The sequence below is a fragment of the Loxodonta africana genome, chromosome 1 (assembly GCF_030014295.1).
Source record: "Loxodonta africana isolate mLoxAfr1 chromosome 1, mLoxAfr1.hap2, whole genome shotgun sequence".
Classification (NCBI taxonomy): domain Eukaryota; kingdom Metazoa; phylum Chordata; class Mammalia; order Proboscidea; family Elephantidae; genus Loxodonta; species Loxodonta africana.
This window is the reverse complement of record NC_087342.1, coordinates 1482790-1501310: the sequence shown is the minus strand read 5'-3', so window position 1 is coordinate 1501310 and position 18521 is coordinate 1482790. Positions and strand designations below refer to the sequence as shown.

Genomic DNA, 18521 nt, shown 5'->3' with positions numbered 1-18521 from the left:
ACAAGGGGATACTGATTGGTTTAAAGTCAGGAAAGGTGTGCTTCAGGGTTGTATTCTTTCACCATATCTATTCAACCTGTATGCTGAGCAAATAACCCGAGAAGCTGGACTATATGAAGAAGAACGGGGCATCAGAACTGAAGGAAGGTTCATTAACAACCTGCATTATGCAGATGACACAACCTTGCTTGCTGAAAGTGAAGAAGACTTGAAGCACTTACTAGTGAAGATCAAAGACCACAGCCTTCAGTATGGATTGCACCTCAACATAAAGAAAACAAAAATCCTCACAACTGGACCAATGATCATGATGAACGGAGAAAAGATTGAAGTTGTCAAGGATTTCATTTTACTTGGATCCACAATCAACAGCCATGGAAGCAGCAGTCAAGAAATCAAAAGGCAAATTGCATTGGGTAAATCTGCTGCAAAGGACCTTTTCAAAGTGTTGAAGAGCAAAGATGTCACCTTGAGACTAAGATGTGCCTGACCCAAGCCATGGCATTTTCAATTGACTCATATGCATGTGAAAGCTGGAAAATGAATAAGGAAGACTGAAGAAGAATTGATGCCTTTGAATTGTGGTGTTGGCGAAGAATATTGAATATACCATGGACTGCCAAAAGAACGAACAAATCTGTCTTAGAAGAAGTACAGCCAGAGTGCTTCTTAGAAGCAAGGGTGGTGAGACTGCGTCTTACATACTTGGGACAGGTCGTCAGGAGGGATGAGTCCCTGGAGAAGGACATCATGCTTGGCAGAGTACAGGGTCAGTGGAAAAGAGGAAGACCCTCAAGGAGGTGGATTGACACAGTGGCTACAACAATGAGCTCGAGCATAAAAACGATTGTAAGGATGGCACAGAACCAGGCAGTGTTTCATTCTATTGTGCATACGGTTGCTATGGGTCAGAACCGACTCAACGGCACCTAACAACAACAACAACAACATAGCGCACTTACAAAAATAACTCACAGGGGGTTGTGTGGTTTGCAAAAAAAAAAAAGTATAATGTGCATGTTATTTCAGTAAAATACGATACTCTTCCCACCAAGACCACAAACTGACTAGTCCCCTGGGTAGGCCACAGTCACCTAATTTTCATAGTAATAGCCAATCTCTGCAAGGGTTTATGTACCTTATTTGCGTAACAAACTCACCAATCCCTGCAAGGTGTGTAAAATAGACCAATCACAGGACAAACTGTGGCCCAACCAATTATTTTTGGCAGAATTATAAATCCAAGGCCAGAAAGGCCATATATATTAGAAACCCATTGCCCTGCAGCCGTGACAGAAAATGTTAACTGGGCGGGACCGTCTCCTAACTAGGAATGAGCTTGGAGCTCTGTGGGACCTGTCCCTGTTTCTAGGGTCTTCCTAACTAGCTTGGGAGAAAAAGAAAAATCAAAGGTGGTAGTTTTTTTGTTTTTGTTTTTTTTAGCTGTACAGCAATACATGTCTTCTTTATTGAGTCACATCTTTAGATTCTTCATTGTTTTGTGGAAGCAGTTTTGGATGTTGATTGCTTGATACAGTGAAAAGTTTTTTTGAGCTCCACATTACACTTTAAGAGTGTCCGGCCACAGGAACCACATGAAGGCTTTTCAAAGGATCAGGTTTGGTGTATCTTTACCTCTGCTAACTTCCTGTAATATCATCTCTGATGTTATGAGTTTACACCAAAAGCAAAGCAAATGATGGAATTCCCTTTGACTGTAAGTGGGATTTTAGGGGAGACTGCAGTGTTGCTCTTAAAGCTACTCGTATATGCTAAATCCATCTCTGTCAGGATGATAGCATAATTTCTGCCCTCAGCATACATCGTCAGTGTATTGAATCAATTCCTTGCACCTTTATTAGATAACACATGGGTGGACAGTGGCCTGTCACTGGTTCCTATGTAATCAGCTCCTAACCCAATTCCTTTCACATAATAGAAACTCAGTAAACATTTTCTTACTTAAATTGAATGATGGACTCTGGTATTCTACTCAGCTCCAACAAGTAGCAAGTCCAAGATGACTCAAATAAATCCAGAGGAATTGGACACAGGGGATCTACAGAAAATCCAGAGAAACGCAGTGTCTATTTTTTAAAATAGACTTTATTTTAGAGCAGTTTGAGGTTTGCAGAAAAATCGTGCAGAAAATAGAGTTCCCATATAGCCTCCTCCCGGCTGTACACTGTTTCTTTTATTCTTAACATCTTGCATTATGTGGAACATTTGTTACAGTCAATAAACAATACCACGACGTTATCAACTAAAGTCTGTAGTTTACTTTAGGGCTCACACTTTGTGTCGTACAGCCCTATAAAAGCTCACTGCCGTCGAGTTAATTCCGACTCATAGCAACCCTATAGGACAGGGTAGAACCGTCCCATAGGGTTTCCAAGGCTGCAAATCTCTACGGAAGCAGACTGCCATCTTTCTCCCACGGAGAAGCTGGTGGGTTCGAATGGCTGACCTTTCTTTCAATTAGCAGCTGAACGCTTTAACCACTGAGTCACCAGGGCTCTGTACAGTCTGATGGGTTTTGACAAATACATAACATGGTATGTCCACCATTACAATATAGTAAAAAGTTTCACTGCCCTAAAAATATTCTAGCTCCACCTATTCATCCTCCCCACATGCTCCTGAGCTCCTGGCAACCGATGATCTTTTCATTGTCTTTATAGTTTTGCTTTTTCCAGAATGTCACAGTCAAAATTATAATATATGGTTTTTCCAGACTGGTTTTTTTCACTTAGCATATGCATATAAGCTTCCTCCATGTTTTTTTTTTGTTTGTTTTTTTTGTTACTTGCTAGTTTGTTTCATTGCTGAATCTCACTCCATTGTATGGGTGTATCACAGTTTTTTTAAACCGTTCATCCATCGAAGGGCCTCTTGGTTGCTTGTCAATTATGACTAGAACTGCTGTAAACGTTTGTGTGCAGGTACCTGTTCTTCAAATGTTGGACATCCCCTGTGGAGCTGATGGTTGCCTTTCCACTGTGGGGTCATGCACACAGGCCTGCCCGGTGTCTACCCAGGGCACTGTTGTTGTTGCTGTTAGGTGCCAGCGAGTCAATGCACTGCACTCCACTGCAAATTTCACTCAACCTGGGCTTCCTGTTTCTGAGTTCTGGCCCAGCTTCATCTTGGGCAAGGTACCCTTGCTCCCTGCACTTCGTGGTATTTATTATAAAATGCACATGCTTCTCATAGCCCTCACAGAAAAGACTGGGACAGGGTGGAGAGGCCTGAGTTTGTGGATGGGGGGTATGCCCGAAAGAAGAACTTGAGTGACACAATTTGAAGACTGGATAGTAGAGTGTTACATAGTGCAGGATGTTTAGGGTTAGCAGGAGCCTCCGGCCACTGGGGTTCTGGCTCCTATGTAATTTTCCTTTTTAAAATAGGTTGGAGGGTAGCACTTGCTCAATCAATGCCATTCACCGTACCACCAGAGTAAAGGAGAAAAATCATATTGTTTTGACATATGCAGAAAAACCATTTGAAAAAATTCAACACCTATTCATCATAAAAACTTGGCTGAAATGAGAAGGGCCACTAATATCAGAGACACCGTGAACGCACCACTACAGGCTAATCAGTGGGTGATTCTCAAACTTTTTAGTCCCAGGACCTTCTTACAATCTTTGCAGATGCTGAAGAGTTTCATTTCTGTGGAGTTTCTCTACCGAAAATTGCCATATTTGTAATTAGAACTGAGAAATTTTAAAATATATTTCTTTACCTTAAAATAACAATAAACGTATAACAACATGTTAACATTAATCACATGTTTTAATGAAAAGAAAAATGTCCAAAGCAAACATATGGAATGAGATTGGTTTACGTTTTGAACATCTCTTTAGTATCTGGTTTACCAGAAGACAGGCAGATCCTCCTCTCTGATTCAGCATTCAGCCTGTTGTGATATGTTGTTTTGGTTGAAGTATATGAAGAAAGTCTGAATTCGTTCAGATGTGTAGTTGAAACGGTGGACCTCATGAATCTGCTGAGAAACTTGGGAACCCCCAGGGCCCCTCAGGCTACACTTTGAGGGCCACCAACCGAGAGTTATAAATGCCACCTGGTCACTTTAGACGCCTCATGGTGGTAAACACACAGACAGAGTGGAGTTACTACAGTAGGAGTTGTAATTGGCCCTGATTACCTTAAAACCAAAAACCAAACCCACTGCCATCGAGTCCAACTCATAGCGACCCTACAGGACAGAGTAGAACTGCCCAGTAGTTTCCAAGGAGCACCTGGTGGATTTAAACTGCTGACCTTTATGGTTAGCAGCTGTAGCTCTTAACTGCTATGCCACCAGGGTTTCCCTGATTACCTTAGGAGGCAGGATTGCCAATGCATAAGGAGGGCAGGGAATAGAACACCTGGAACCCAGGGAATTCACCAGGGCACTTCTGGTTGATTTCATACATGATAGTAATCATGACCAGGCAATTGGAGTAATCTCAATTTGACAAGAGCATGGCAACCAGGACCTCAACTCCTCAGGAATGAAGGTCTAAATTACTACACCAAGAAAGCAACCTGACCAGCAGAACAGGTTAACAGGTGTGTGGTGTAAAGGCTTAAAATTCAGGCCTGGTATTATGTGTGGTACCATCACATCTGGGGGAAACCAGGTGGGCCTCCAATGGCCTCAGTGTAAGTTCTCCTCCTTACTCTGCTCCCTCAGATACAATCCCCTAATGAAACAACCCTGCTAATCAAAAGACCCAGGTGCTCTTCCTGCTTATCTCTGCCACTCCATGGAATTACTCACACAAGCCAATCACAGCCTCCGGCAGGGGTCACAGCACCGTCTATTATGATAAAGCCTGCCTCCCGCAGTCCCCGGCTATTCCCTCTGTTTCTGTTCGCAACTCCTTGTGGTGGGCGGTGTTCCTCTCCCTTGGTCTGTGAGTGTGTGTGACTAAGAAACTGTGGTCAGTCTCATCTGTCCAGGGTTGGGTGTCATACATATAGTCATCCCTGTAACCCTAGGGCAGCGATCCCTCCCTCACCAACGTGATGGGTGTTGTTAGTGTTAGCTTCCGTCCAGTTGGCCCTCAACTCAGGGTGACCCCAGTGCACCATGGAACAGAACCAAGCACTGCCTGGTTGCATCGTGATCTATAAAAAAGGAGATTATTAGACCTTCCTTCCTAGTCCATTTCAGTTGGAAGCTCTGCTGAAACCTCTTCAACAGTGTAACACCACCCAAGCCTCCTCTGACAGGTGGGTAGTGGCCATTCATGAAGTGCATTGGCCGGGTTTCCAACCAAGGTGAGAATTCAGCTACTGAACCACCTGTGCCTTCTAACGGGGTGACTGGGAGGTGGTTAAAACGAGGCTGCGAAGAAGTTAGTTATTGATTATGGCCTTGGGCCCAACTGCAGCGGTGGAGACTGTGGTGTATCCCATTAACCTTCCATTGTCTTTCTTTCTATCTCGCTCACTCTTTTGAAATTCTGGCCAATCACCACCTTGAAGAGTCAGGGGCAAGACTGAGTCTATTTAATGTAGGGCCCCAGGGGACCTGACTGATGCCAAGGGTGGACTGCAGCAGACATCACTGTGCCCCACTCATACCCCTTAGCTCTCACCAATCTCTTCCACGCTGGTGGTTTTCTGCTTCAAGACCCTGAGACCCGAGCTGCTCAACTGCACAAAGAGGAACACCATTCATGCTTAGGGAGATCATGCCCCTGAGAGCATCCCTTAACCAATGATGAACAGGAGTTGCTGGATAAATACCCCAGCTCCTTACTCTTTGGCTGAGAAAACTCTGAGATGCACAAGGTCTTAGAGGTCCCTCTTGGGGTAAGCCCCAGATGCCACGACAGTAAACAGTAAATCGCTTATGATCACACCCTTTTCTCTTTTCCCTATTTCACTTCCCTACTCTTCTACCAGTGCTTCCGGGGATCTGGTTTCAAATAAACTACCATCACTTAAATCATAGTCTCAGCAGCTGCTTCTGGGAGAACCCAATTTAAGACAACCTCCAACCCAGCGAAACTTAACTGGTCATTACATCAGAGTTTTTCCCTCTTAGTAATGGTTATATACACACAAAAAAAAGTGTTTATCATTGACCTATATGCCACTCTTTTCATATAGTGACTTATAAATTTGCTGCAGCCCTAAGCATAGTAAATTAAGGCAATGTGATGTGGAAACAGAAGATAGTGGGTGGCTGGGTGAGTGGCTAGGTGGGTGGGGAAATATTTGTGGACAGGAGGGACTTTCTTATTCTGTTATGGGTAAGAGTGACCTTGGCATGTAGACTGGTCATTTCTTGAACTACTTCTTCTTTTTTATTTTTAGCCATTCTTCACTCCTAATGGGTTAGCAGCCTGTTTCCGATGTGTGTTTAGCAATTTTAAGAATGTATTTGAAAAAAAAAAAATTCCACTGAAAGACTATGTTCACCCTCAGAGACATCTTTCCATTTGCTTCTTCTTGTGAAATTCCTTTTGTACAATCAAAATGCATATTTGGACTTTGTCTTAGTTATCTAGTGCTGCTATAACAGAAATACCACAATTGGATGGATGGCTTTAACAAAGAGGAATTTATTCTCTCAAAGTTTAGGAGGCTAGTAGTCCAAATTCAGGGCACCAGCCCCAGGGGAAGGCTTTCTCACCCTGGGGAAAGTCCTTGTCATCAATCTTCTCCTGGTCTAGAAGCTTCTCAGTGCAGGGGCCCTGGGTCCAAACGACGTGATCCACTCCTGTTCTTCATTCTTGGTGGTAGGAGGCCCCCTTCTTCTCTACTTGTTTCTCCCTTTCATATCTCAAAAGAGATCGACTCAAGATACAACCTAATCCTGTAGATTGAGTCCTGCGTCATTAACATAACTGCCTCTAATCTTGCTTCTTTAACATCATGAGGTTGGGATTTACAACACACAGAATAATCACATCAGATCACAAAATGGTGAACGACTACACAATACTGGGAATCATGGCCTAGCCACATTGACACACATTTTTGGGGGACACAATTAAATGTATAACAGGCTTCAAATAGAATTACTTGAAGACAAGAGAAAAAAATATTCTATTGTGTTGTATGTATTTTTTCTGGGTAAAAGAAAAAAAAATGCTCGCATTGGTTTAGGAAAAGAAAAAAAAAAGATGGTCTGGAAGGTGGCCTATAAAATTGCAGCTAACAGCTAGACTTGAAAGTCTAAAATAACCACTATAGATTCCTTTATGAGAAATTGTACTTGTATGATATTTGTTTGACAATAGCATGATAGATAGGCTATCCTTACTACCGGTCTTGGGAGGAAAGCTATTCCTACAACAGTGTTAGCAATTTTTAGCATGCTCATAATCAGCTGGGGAAATGGTTCAAATGCAGATTCCTGGATTCCACTCCAGACCTCCTGAATGAATCTTAACCCCTTTGAGCGAGGCCTAGGGATCTGCCTTATAAATCCTCAGCCCCAGTGATTCTAATGTAGGGGGTTCTACCATCAGACTCTGAAAAAAAGCAGCCAGACACTGGCTGTCCTGGATAGAACTGTTACACAGACATTTATCAAAGGCCTAAGAAGGAATTCTGGAAGGGCAGATTTTAAAACGGTGTTATCTGGGTTGAGGTCAATAAGGAGGAAGTCAACCTAGGCAGGATTACATGTGAAGCCGGGTCAACCTTTGGTATAAACAGCTACGATGGCATGTGAAGCAAAACAGGGTCTGTAAGTCCCAGGCATCAGCTAGCTGTGACATGATTATGTACTTTGAAAGTCAGACTAACTTTATCTTTTGGTGTATTCTTTGCTTCCCTATTTTCCTCTCTTGGTATATAACAAAGTCCTCTTGAAAATTACAGCTTGGTTTTGCCTACTACTTAAGTGAAGTTTCAAGTGAGATTTATATCCTTCTGGGGCCAAGTGTGGTGGCAGCTCCAGTGTCTGACTTCAGAGAACCTCATGCAGAAGGTGAGGCCCTGGGGCATAGGGTTGGGGCTGCTTTATTAGCCCCCACCTCTCTCAGACTAGGAAACCCTGGTGGCGTAGTAGTTAGGAGGCACGTCTGCTAACCAAAAGGTCGGCAGTTCAAATCTACCAGGTGCTCCTTGGAAACCATATGGGCAGTTATACTTTGTCCTATAGAGTCAACTATGAGTTGGAATCAGCTCGACGGCAACGGTTTCCCTTAGACTAAACAGCTTTCTTTCTGGGCTAACCATTGAAAGTTTAGGGTTTTCTTTAACTAAGAGAAGCAGGTTTCCCAACCAGCTTCCTAGGTGCTTCTATTAAGGATTTTAAGCAAGCAAAAAAAAAACATAAAATTTTTTTTTCTTTTTTTCATTGCAATTAAAAAACTCCAAGTAAGTTGAATTAAAGAGTAAGGACACAAAGAAATTAATAATTAAGGTGGGTTTCAAGAATGGCTGATTTAGTGACTCAGTGATGCTTTCAAATACTCAAATATTTTCCATCTGCCTCTCTCTGACACTCACAGCTTTTCATTCAACCTAGATTGATTGGTTCCTCTTAGGGGGTGATATAATCCCTTATAAGGTGGCTATAAGATGGCTGCCACTAGGGGTTAGAGTACGTCTTAGTCATCTAGTGCTGCTATAGCAGAAATACCACAAGCGGATCATCTTAACAGAGAGAATTTTATTCTCTCACAGTCCAGTAGCCTAGAAGTCCAAATTCAGAGTACCGGCTCCAAGGTAAGGCTTTCTCTCTAGGCTTTCTTTCTCTGTTAGCTCTGGAGGAAGGTCCTTGTGATGCATCAGTTTTCCCTTGGTCTGGGGGCATCTCAGTGCAGGAACCCCAGGTCCAAAAGATGTGCTCTGCTCCTGGCACTGCTTTCTTTGTGGCATGAGGTCCCAATGTCTCTCTGTTCTCTTCTGTCTTTTATATCTCAAAAGAGATTGGCTTAAGACACTACTTAATCTTGTAGACCTCATCAATATAATTGCTGCTAATCCATTTTATTACATCATAGTGATAGAATTGACAACATATAGGGAAATCACATCAGAAGATAAAATGGTAGCGAATCATACAGGGGAATCATGACCTAGCCAAGTCAACAGATATTTTAGGGGACACAATTCAACCCATGACAAGTCGCTAGGCATCTTTATTCATGTTCAGCAGGAGGGAGAGCTGTTATCTCTCCCAAACATTCCTTGTGTCCGATGGGGCTGATGTAGGTCACATGCCACCAGCCCTGGACCAGTAGCTGTCTGTCACAGGGGGATTGTTGTTGTTGTTGTTAGGTGCCGTCCAGTCAGTTCTGACTCATAGCAACCCTATGCCCAACAGAACGAAACACTGCCTGGTTCTGCGCCATCCTTACAATCATTGTTATGCTTGAGCTCATTGTTGCAGCCGCTGTGTCAATCCACCTCCTTGAGGGTCTTCCTCTTTTCCACTGACCCTGTACTCTGCCAAGCATGATATCCTTCTCCAGGGACTCATCCCTCCTGACAACATGTCCAAAGTATGTAAGACGCAGTTTCGCCATCCTTGCCTCTAAGGAGCATTCTGTCTGTACTTCTTCTAGGACAGATTTGTTCGTTCTTCTGACAGTCCATGGTATATTCAATATTCTTCTCCAACACCACAATTCAAAGGCAACAATTCTTCTTCGGTCTTCCTTATTCCTTATTCAGCTTTCACATGCATGTGAGGAGATTGAAAATACCACGGCTTGGGGCAGGCGCACCTTAGTCTTCAAGGTGACATCTTCGCTTTTCAACGCTTTGAAGAGGTTCTTTGCAGCAGATTTACCCAATGCAATGCGTCTTTTGATTTCTTGACTGCTGCTTCCAAGGATGTTGATTGTGGATCCAAGTAAAATGAAATCCTTGACAACTTCAATCTTTTCTCCGTTCATCATGATGTTGCTCATTGGTCCAGTTGTGAGGATTTTTGTTCTCTTTATGTTGAGGTGTAATCCATACTGAAGGTTGTGGTCTTTGATCTTCGCTAGTAAGTGCTTCAAGTCTTCTTCACTTTCAGCAAGCAAGGTTGTGTCATCTGCATAATGCAGGTTGTTAATGAATCTTCCTCCAGTCCTGATGCCCCATTCTTCTTCAGATAGTCCAGCTTCTTGTATTACTTGCTCAGCATATGGGTTGAATAGGTATGGTGAAAGAATACAACCCTGAAGGACACCTTTCCTGACTTTAAACTGATCAGTACCCACTTGTTCTGTCTGAACAACTGTCTCTTATGTAAAGGTTCCTCATGAGCACAAATTAAGTGTTCTGGAATTCCCATTCTTCACAGTGTTATCCAGAGGGAATACCATGGACTAACTGGCTTAAGCCTAGGTTTCGTGGCAATCTCTGACAGTGAGGATGGGAATACCGTGCTTAGATCAGTAAGAAACTACCCCCGAACTGAGAATAGGGCCAGCTTCCTCTGAGTAACATGAGCTCCAAGGAAAGAAATTGCGGGTACCTAAAAACTACCTGGGATCTGTTCGGAGAAGGTGGAAGAGGGGGCGGATACTAGAGAGGCAATGACTGGCCCACTATACTCATGTTACAGACCTTTTCACTTAAAAGTCACCGCCCAAGTGCAGTTGGAGGGCACCTCCCTTGACTCATCTAACTGTCCAAAGGGCTCCTTGGGCTTACAGTATTTTGGGATATAGTGGCAAGGTGACCCATACGGTGCCACTGCAAATAGCAGGATAAAGTTCTGTGGTTGTCGTGTCGTGTCCAGTGGGCAGTCAACTTAGTGGGGCCTTAGGGAGCTAAATTCCCGCTGAGTCCCCAGGTGCAGATTTGGGGATGACTTTCATTTGTTTGAACACTGGGTGGTAGATGGCGAAGACTGATTCTCTTCCTCTTTGGGCCTAGTTTCTAATTACTCACCCTGTACTTCCCGAGAAATACCCCTTTAACCCACCCTTCCTTCTTTTCCCCAGACAACTCTCCTCATCCAGTATCTCTCTCTTCTCTTGCCCACTGCCCCCCAGGTTCTAGTACTCTCCAGAGCTCCAGCCCTAGGCCTCTATCCGTCAAGCCCCAAACCATCCTCTGTTTACTTTTCTTTCTTGCCGTAATCTTTGATAGTTACGAAATCCAGCATCTGGGTCACTACCAACTAAAAACTAGTTCCTCTTTCTGGGCTGGGCTGCCTTAGCCATCAGACACTTCCTGAGAGGGAGGAGAAATGTTTGCCTTCCCTCCTGGGAATGGGGAGTGATGGGAAAAGCTCCTTCCCTCCTAGAATAGGACGAATCACTCCTTCTAATTCAGCAAGGCAAAGACAAACAGAAAACAGGTAGTGACGTTTCCATATTAAAACAGGTGAGCAAGGTATATCCCACTGCCCTCATATGACTGTGTATTGTGTCTAGTTTGTCTAGAATAACTCCTTACAATTAAAAGGAGCAGCTTTGGCTCCTGTTTCCTTCTGTTTGATGGTGTCCGGGTGGACTGGTGGGGTTTAGCTAGTGTCGTTGACTCTATTATAAATGTTTTTTTTTAATTATGTTGTCTGGACCCAGGTCACCAAATCGCCCTGGCAGCCTCAGCTCCAGGACAGGGTCAATGGTGCAACTTTGTCATACTGAAAAGCTTGGGTATCTTTATAGTATGAAAATGAAAAATGAATAAGGAAAAGCAGCGTGATTTTATTAGAAAAATACTTAGCTATTACAATGTGCAAGCCAGAGGATTATGAGAATTAGTGATGGAAAAGTAACATTTTGCCATCTGTGGAGCCGACACCCAAGTCTTCAAGGGCTGAAGCCTTTGCACAGTGTGCCTGGGACGAAGATGAAAGGTTTCAGGTCTGCTTGCCACATATAGAGAGGAAAAAAGACTACCTCCCTCCCACATGCAACCAGTTCATTTTAGACCACAGAACTTATTAATATTCAGTGATATGTCTGGTCTGGAACAGGTAAAAATAGTCCAGCTGTTTAATTTAGCAAGACTTCTGTGAGCACAAGCTTGTTTTCCCTGCCTCTGTGAGAGCCACCACGTTCCTATGTGGAGAGAGAGAATCCGTCCCCTACCAGTGGTCAGCGTGTCCCCTACCAGTGGTCAGCGTGGCCCCTACCAGTGGTCAGCGTGTCCCCTACCAGTGGTCAGCGTGGCCCCTACCAGTGGTCAGCGTGGCCCCTACCAGTGGTCAGCGTGTCCCCTACCAGTGGTCAGCGTGTCCCCTACCAGTGGTCAGCATGTAGAATGGCTATCACCTCCTTTTTCATTTAATTCATTTTGAGAAAGACTGAATCCTGGTCTCTGCCTGACGGCACCTTTGTTTTTTCTCCTTCTGTTGCACTTTTACCTCCACTCCCACAAAATAGGCTTTTCTGCCTGGTAGAGAGGAGGCAGGAGTGGATCAATGGTAGAATTCTTCCCTTCCATGCTGGAGATCTGGGTTCAGTTCCCAGCCAATGCACCTCAAGTGTGGTCACTACCCGTCTGTCAGCAGAGGTTTATCTTGTTGCTATGATGCTGAGCAGGTTGCAGGGAAACTTCCAGACTAAAATGGACTAGGAAGAAAGGTCTGGCAGTCTGCTTCTGAAAACCCTGTGTATCAAAGTGATCTGCAACCCGTCCAGGGAATGGCAGGGGACCTGGCAGCATTTAGTTCAGCTGAGCATGGGATCGCTGTGAGTCAGGATGCCTGGAAGAGAGCTAACAACAACAACACCTAGTAGGAAAATATTCTCTCCCTCCTCCGGTAAAAGGTGTAAAATTTGCTTTTCATCCCCAGTGTTTCCTTCCTTTACACACCGTGCTGTCTAATACATTTGCCACTAGCCATGTGCATCTGTCTATTAAATTTAAATTAATTAAATAAAAAAAATAACTTCTCAGTTGTACTAACTGTATTTCAAGTGCTCAGCTTCTGCATGTGGCTAGTGACTACCATGCTGGACAACACAGAACATTTCCATCATTGCAGAAAGGTCTGTGGGCCAGTAATGCTATAGAGGAGCCATTGACTAAAGACCCCTACAGAAAGTCATCTAAGAATTTCAGCTAACTGTAATTATTACAGGAATTCTAGTTGAATATAACTAAAAGTCTGTTTTTTTTTTTTTTTTTTCTCCCAACTGGCTCACATTTCTCTGTCTTTGCAAAACAAATTCCTAGGTACACAACTAGAGAGTAATGGCACAAAAATTAGTGGATCTCATTCATAAGCCATTACCACTAACTAGGTGGCCTCCCTGTAACCTGAGTCTACCACCCATTTGTCAGTTTGTCATGCTACAGTGGCTTGCATGTTGCTATCATGCTGGAAGTTATGCCACTGGCATTTCAAGTACCAGCAGGGTCACCTATGGTGGACAGATTTTAAAAGGACTTCCAGACTAAGACAGATCATGAAGAAAGCCTGGTGATCTACTTCTGAAAATTAGCCAATGAAAACCTTATATATCACAACAGAATAGTGCCTGATATAATAATACTAGAAGATGAGCCCCCTAGGTTGGAAGGCACTCAAAATACTGTGACCACAATAATAGACTCATACCAATGATCATGAAGAAAGCCTGGTGGCATAGTGATTAAGAGCTATGGCTGCTACCCAAAAGGTCAGCAGGTCAAATCCACCAGGCATTCCTTGGAAACCCTATGGGGCAGTTCTACTCTGTCCTCTATGAGTCTGAATCAACTTGACAGTGGTGGATTTGGTTTTTTGGTTTTAATGATTATGAAGATGACCCAGGTCAGGGCAATGTTTCGTTCTGTTACACGTAAGTTTGCCATGAATTGGAGCCAACTTGACAGCAGCTAACAACAATCTCTGAGTATATTCTTGTCTTAAAAATGGAGACCGTTATAAATAGGCTACCCCGCTATGCCTTCGCCGATATGTCTTATTTTCCTTGTACCTATGAGGCTTACGACAGTGAATAGTGCACGCACGTGCTCGGTAAATCTTCATTGAACTAAACAGTGAGAAAGTTGCCACGGGTTCTCTCTGTAACTTCAAACTGTTCTTCAACATATGAGTACATAACTAGATAGAGGATTTTTATTTATTTATTTTTATTGTGCTTTAGGTGAAAGTTGACAGAACAAATTAGTTTTTCGTTAAACAGTAAATACACAAATTATTTTGTGACATTGGTTGCCAACCCCGCAGTACATTAACAGTCTCCCTTTTCCACCTTGGGTTCCCTGTTTCCATTCATACAGTTTTCCTGTCCCTTCCTGCCTTCTCTTTGCTTTTGGGCTGGTGTGTCCATTAGTATCTTACACATGATTGAACTATGAAGCACGCCCCTCATGTATGTCATTGTTGGCCCTACAGACCTGTCTAATCTTTGGCTGAATGATGAACCTCAGGGGTGACTTCAGTACTGAGTTAACAGGGCCTCTAGGGGGCCATACTCTAAGGGTTTCTCCAGTCTCTGTCAGACCAGCAAGCCTATCGTGTGTGTGCGTGTGCGTGTGCGTGTGTGTGTGTGAATGTAAATTTTGTTCTCCATTTTTCTCCAGCTCTGTTCAGGACCCTCTTTGTGATATTTTGCCAGAGCAGTCGGTGGTGGTAAGCAGCACCATCTAGTTGTTCTGGGCTCTGCCTGGTGGAGGTTGTGGTAGTTGTGGTCCATTAGTCCTTTGGACTAACCTTTCCCTTGTGTCTTTTGTTTTCTTCATTCTCCCTTGCTCCAGATGGGATGGGACCAGTAGATGTGTCTTAGATGGACACTCACGGGCTTTTGAGACCCAGGCACTATTCACCACAGTCAGACGTAGAATGTTTTGTTTATAGACTCTGTTATACCAATTGAGCTAGAGGTCCCCAGAAACCATGGTCCCTAGCCTTTGGCCCTGTAGCTCTGTCCCTCAGGGCATTTGGTTGTGTCTGAAGCTTCTGTGACTTTGCCTTGGTCAAGTTGTGCTGACTTCTCCAGTATCGTGTGCTGTCTACCTTCACCCAAGTAACCAGTTATCTCCTATCTAGTTAGTGTTTTCCCCTCCGCACCCCTCCCCTCCCTCATAACCATTAAAGATTGTTTCTTTCTGTGTGTAAAAATTTTCGTAAGTTTTTATAACAGTGGTCTCATACAGTATTTGTCCTTTTGTGATTGACTTATTTCACTCAGCATAATGCCCTCCAGGTTCACCCATGCTGTGAGACGATTCACAGGTTCATCAGTGTTCTTTATATCGTTGTGTAGGATGAGAATTTTATTTACCAAAGCTTGAGGGAAAAAATTGCCCCTGGTGATATGAAACTTCACTAGAGGGAAAGATGTCAAAAGAGAATTTTTAGAAGGTTTGAAAGAAATTAAAATGAAGATCTAGTAAATTCTTCAAAGCTCTTGAGTCAGAATGATGTGGTTTAGATATTACAGTTGCTTGCACCCGGCTTTAAAGAAAGAGTAACCAGGCCTCATTTTATATGGGTTACAATCACATGATAGTTTAAAAATATGTCATATAAATAAGTTCCGTGTTGTCAGCTGCCATTGAGTCAACACTGACTCACGGCAACCTTATGTACAGCAGAATGAAACATTGCCCCATCCTGTATCATGCGATCATCAGCAGGTTCGAGTCCATCACTGCAGCTACTGTGCCCATCAGTGTCATGCAAGGTCTCTTGTGCCCTTGTTTGGCCCTCTCCTGTACCACACATGATCTCCTCCTCTAGTGGCTGATGCCTCTTGATGATGTGTCCAAAGCAAATGAGTCAGACAATGTTTTACTGTGTTCCACAAGGTTTTAATTTGTTAATTTTTGGAAGTAGATCACCAAGCCTTTCTTCCTAGTCTGTCTTAGTCTGGAAGCTCTGCTGAAGCTCATCTACTATGGGTGACCCTGCTGGTATTTGAAATACTGGTATCATAGCTTCCAGCATCACAGCAACACACAAGCTACTACAGTTTGACAAACTGACAGACAGGAGTGGAAATAAGTTTCCTAAAAAAAAAAAAAAGTTTCCTAGGACTCTTTAAATTATGAAGACCGTTCTTCTCTTTTAAATCTTTTGTCCCCCTCAACCCTCACTACCTCCAACTTTGTATTCTAGCTGTGGTTTTAGAAGACTCGACAACCCCCTACCCTGTGGAGGCAGCTTTCCTCAGAGGTATTATACATGAAGTCACATTTGTATGTGAATGCTCATGGGGCAAAGCACTGCTGACCACTGACCGGTATACACCCCTAGAGTCAGATTTGTGTCAAACATCTAAATTGACTGGGAACAAATCAGCTAGGCAGATGTGTGCACAATGGAGTTCCAACTGAGAGGAGTGCAGAAGTCTGGGCTGAGTTGGCAGTGTGGAGGAAGGGTTGGATTACTCTGGGAAGACTTTCTGGAAAGAAGGACAGAATGTTCAACACAGATTAGCACCCGGCGCATTGGGAATGGATTAGAGGATCTTTGTGACCAAAAGACTGTGAGGATTACATTGTTCCTTGCCTTTTTTTGTAAAGCCAGAGCCCAAATGTGCTGAGCTCCAAGCTGGTGAGGCATATGACCCAGTTTCACCTTTATTTGTACTTCACAGTGTGGGGTGGTCGGGAGGCAGAGGTGGTGGTGGTATGGTGATAGGGGAGTGACATTCTGCTCTCTCTCTCTGCATTTCCTCAACACAGATGACCCTGGTTCGGTGCTCTGCTCTTCATTATATATTGACTTAGGTGGTTTCACGTATATTCATCTTCATTAAATCCACATTTGGAGGGCTGACATTCTTTTGAATGTTTGACAAGAGTTCCAGCTGCCATTCAGCATTCCCACAGAACGTAATTGAAGTGGTAAAGTGGCCTCAGCTATTTCTTCTAGTGGCCTGTCTTCCATATCTTGCCCCCCATGAAATGGAAGACACTTACATTGCCTACCTTGCTATTCCACCCCCAGTAAATAGGCAGAGATCATGCCTTGTTGTGTGTAGCCACAAAGCTTAGGACAGTGACTAACATCATTGTACCAAGTCTGGCTTCTATATCTTGTCTCTTTTTTTATTTCAAGGGAAATGTGTACATATGTGCTTAATTTCCTAGGATTGCCATAGCAAAACATCACAAGGTGGGTGGCTTCGAAGAACAGAAATTTATGTTCCAACAGTTGTGGAGTCTAGAAGTCCAAATTAGGGTATTCAAATTAGGGTGTCAATTCCTTCTGAGGGCTTTCACAGAGGAACTATCCCAGGCCTCTCTCCTGCTTCTGGTGGCTGCCGGCAACCCTTGACGTCTTTGCTACCTATAGATGCATCTGCCTCCACTGTCATGGGCCATCTGTTTCCTCTTTGTGTGTGACTCCATTCCTGTGTTTGTCTTTCTCTTTTATGAAACACCACTAAAAAGGGACTAGGATTATAACCTACCCTACTCTGGTATGGCTTCCTTAACTGATAACATCTGCAAAGAAAAATCCTATTTCCCCAAACAAGGTCGCATTCACTGGTTCAGGGCTTAGGGCTTTAATATATCTTTTTTGGGTGAAATAGTTCAATCCATAACAGTATGTAATGTGCATATGTGTTTGGAGAGATCTTTCTTTTTTGTCTGTTATCACTTTTATCTATTATTGCTGATATTCTGAAAATGCACTCTAAGGAAGAAGGAACATTTGTTGATTGGATGCAGGCTCAATTCTGTACATTCAAGTTAAATAAAGAACTCAGAGGATTGTAAATCTCTTTCCTGTCACTTTTTTTTTCTTTTCTTTTTAGGATAGTGAATTCCAGATCTGAGTTCCCTCAGGCTGTGAGCAGCTCTTTCCCAGGCCAGAAGCTGAAATTGTTTCCAAACTTCTCATTTCCGGGCTAGAACATCATTTACCCTTTGGCTCTTTGGGGTACATGGAAGTCTGGGTCTTATTGGCCGAATGGTACCTGTAGTCACATAAGTGATTAATCAGTCTCAAACCCTGAATATTGCCTCACCCTCTGGACAAAGCACACAAAAACACAGCTCATCTTGGGAGACTGTATAGTTCAAGGAAAGGACACCGGAGGCCAAAGGCCTGGGCTCTAGTTGCCAGCAGCCAGCATGTGTGCTCAGGCTAGTTGCCCCTCTGTTTCCCTCAGCAGCGAAATGGTGGAGCTGGACTAGATAGTCTCAAAGGCTCTGCTAGTTCCATCATTGCTTATATCTACGAACCCTGGCGTAAGAGACTAAGTCAAATAACAGCAGGGAAGGCTGAACTCAGAAAGAGACTGCATCTCTTTACTGCAAATATAGTAAAAGTCTAAACAGAAGATTTGAGTCTCCTCAATTGGTGGGTCTCATTGGTTTGGAAAAATGCCAGCAAGTAAAAGACATCATTTAAAAAACACATGTTCAAAGCTACTTTCAATGAATTCCTTAAAAAAAAAGGTCCTAAGTGTTTTTCCAGAAATCAAAGATTTCTTTCCCACATCTTCCAATTCCAGGAAGTTTCAAAGTTCTCTATGTTGCTGAACATTTGGTAAAGTATTTGAGTTCCTGCATGAGATTATGACTATTATCGTTATTTTCAGATATTCCTTTTTTTGAACACCATTAAGCATTCTTTACTAGGATTTTAAGTGCTAATTTCAGGCTCATTTTTTGGTGTGCTTTCATAT

The 18521-nt window shown here is 43.2% G+C and overlaps 1 long non-coding RNA gene across 6 annotated transcripts in view; it reads left to right on the top strand.

The window, feature by feature from the left end:
- Positions 1-2838: 2838 nt before the first annotated feature.
- LOC111751451 (uncharacterized) overlaps positions 2839-18521 on the top strand; it is a 116528-nt gene continuing 100845 nt past the window's right edge. Inside the window, exons 1-2 of one of the 6 annotated variants that reach the window (XR_010319788.1) lie at positions 2839-5241; positions 7849-11301. This is a non-coding gene — a long non-coding RNA (uncharacterized LOC111751451). The remainder of the gene's footprint in view (positions 5242-7848; positions 11302-18521) is intronic. The other 5 variants (XR_010319795.1, XR_010319723.1, XR_010319749.1 and 2 more) reach the window with 5 other exon arrangements.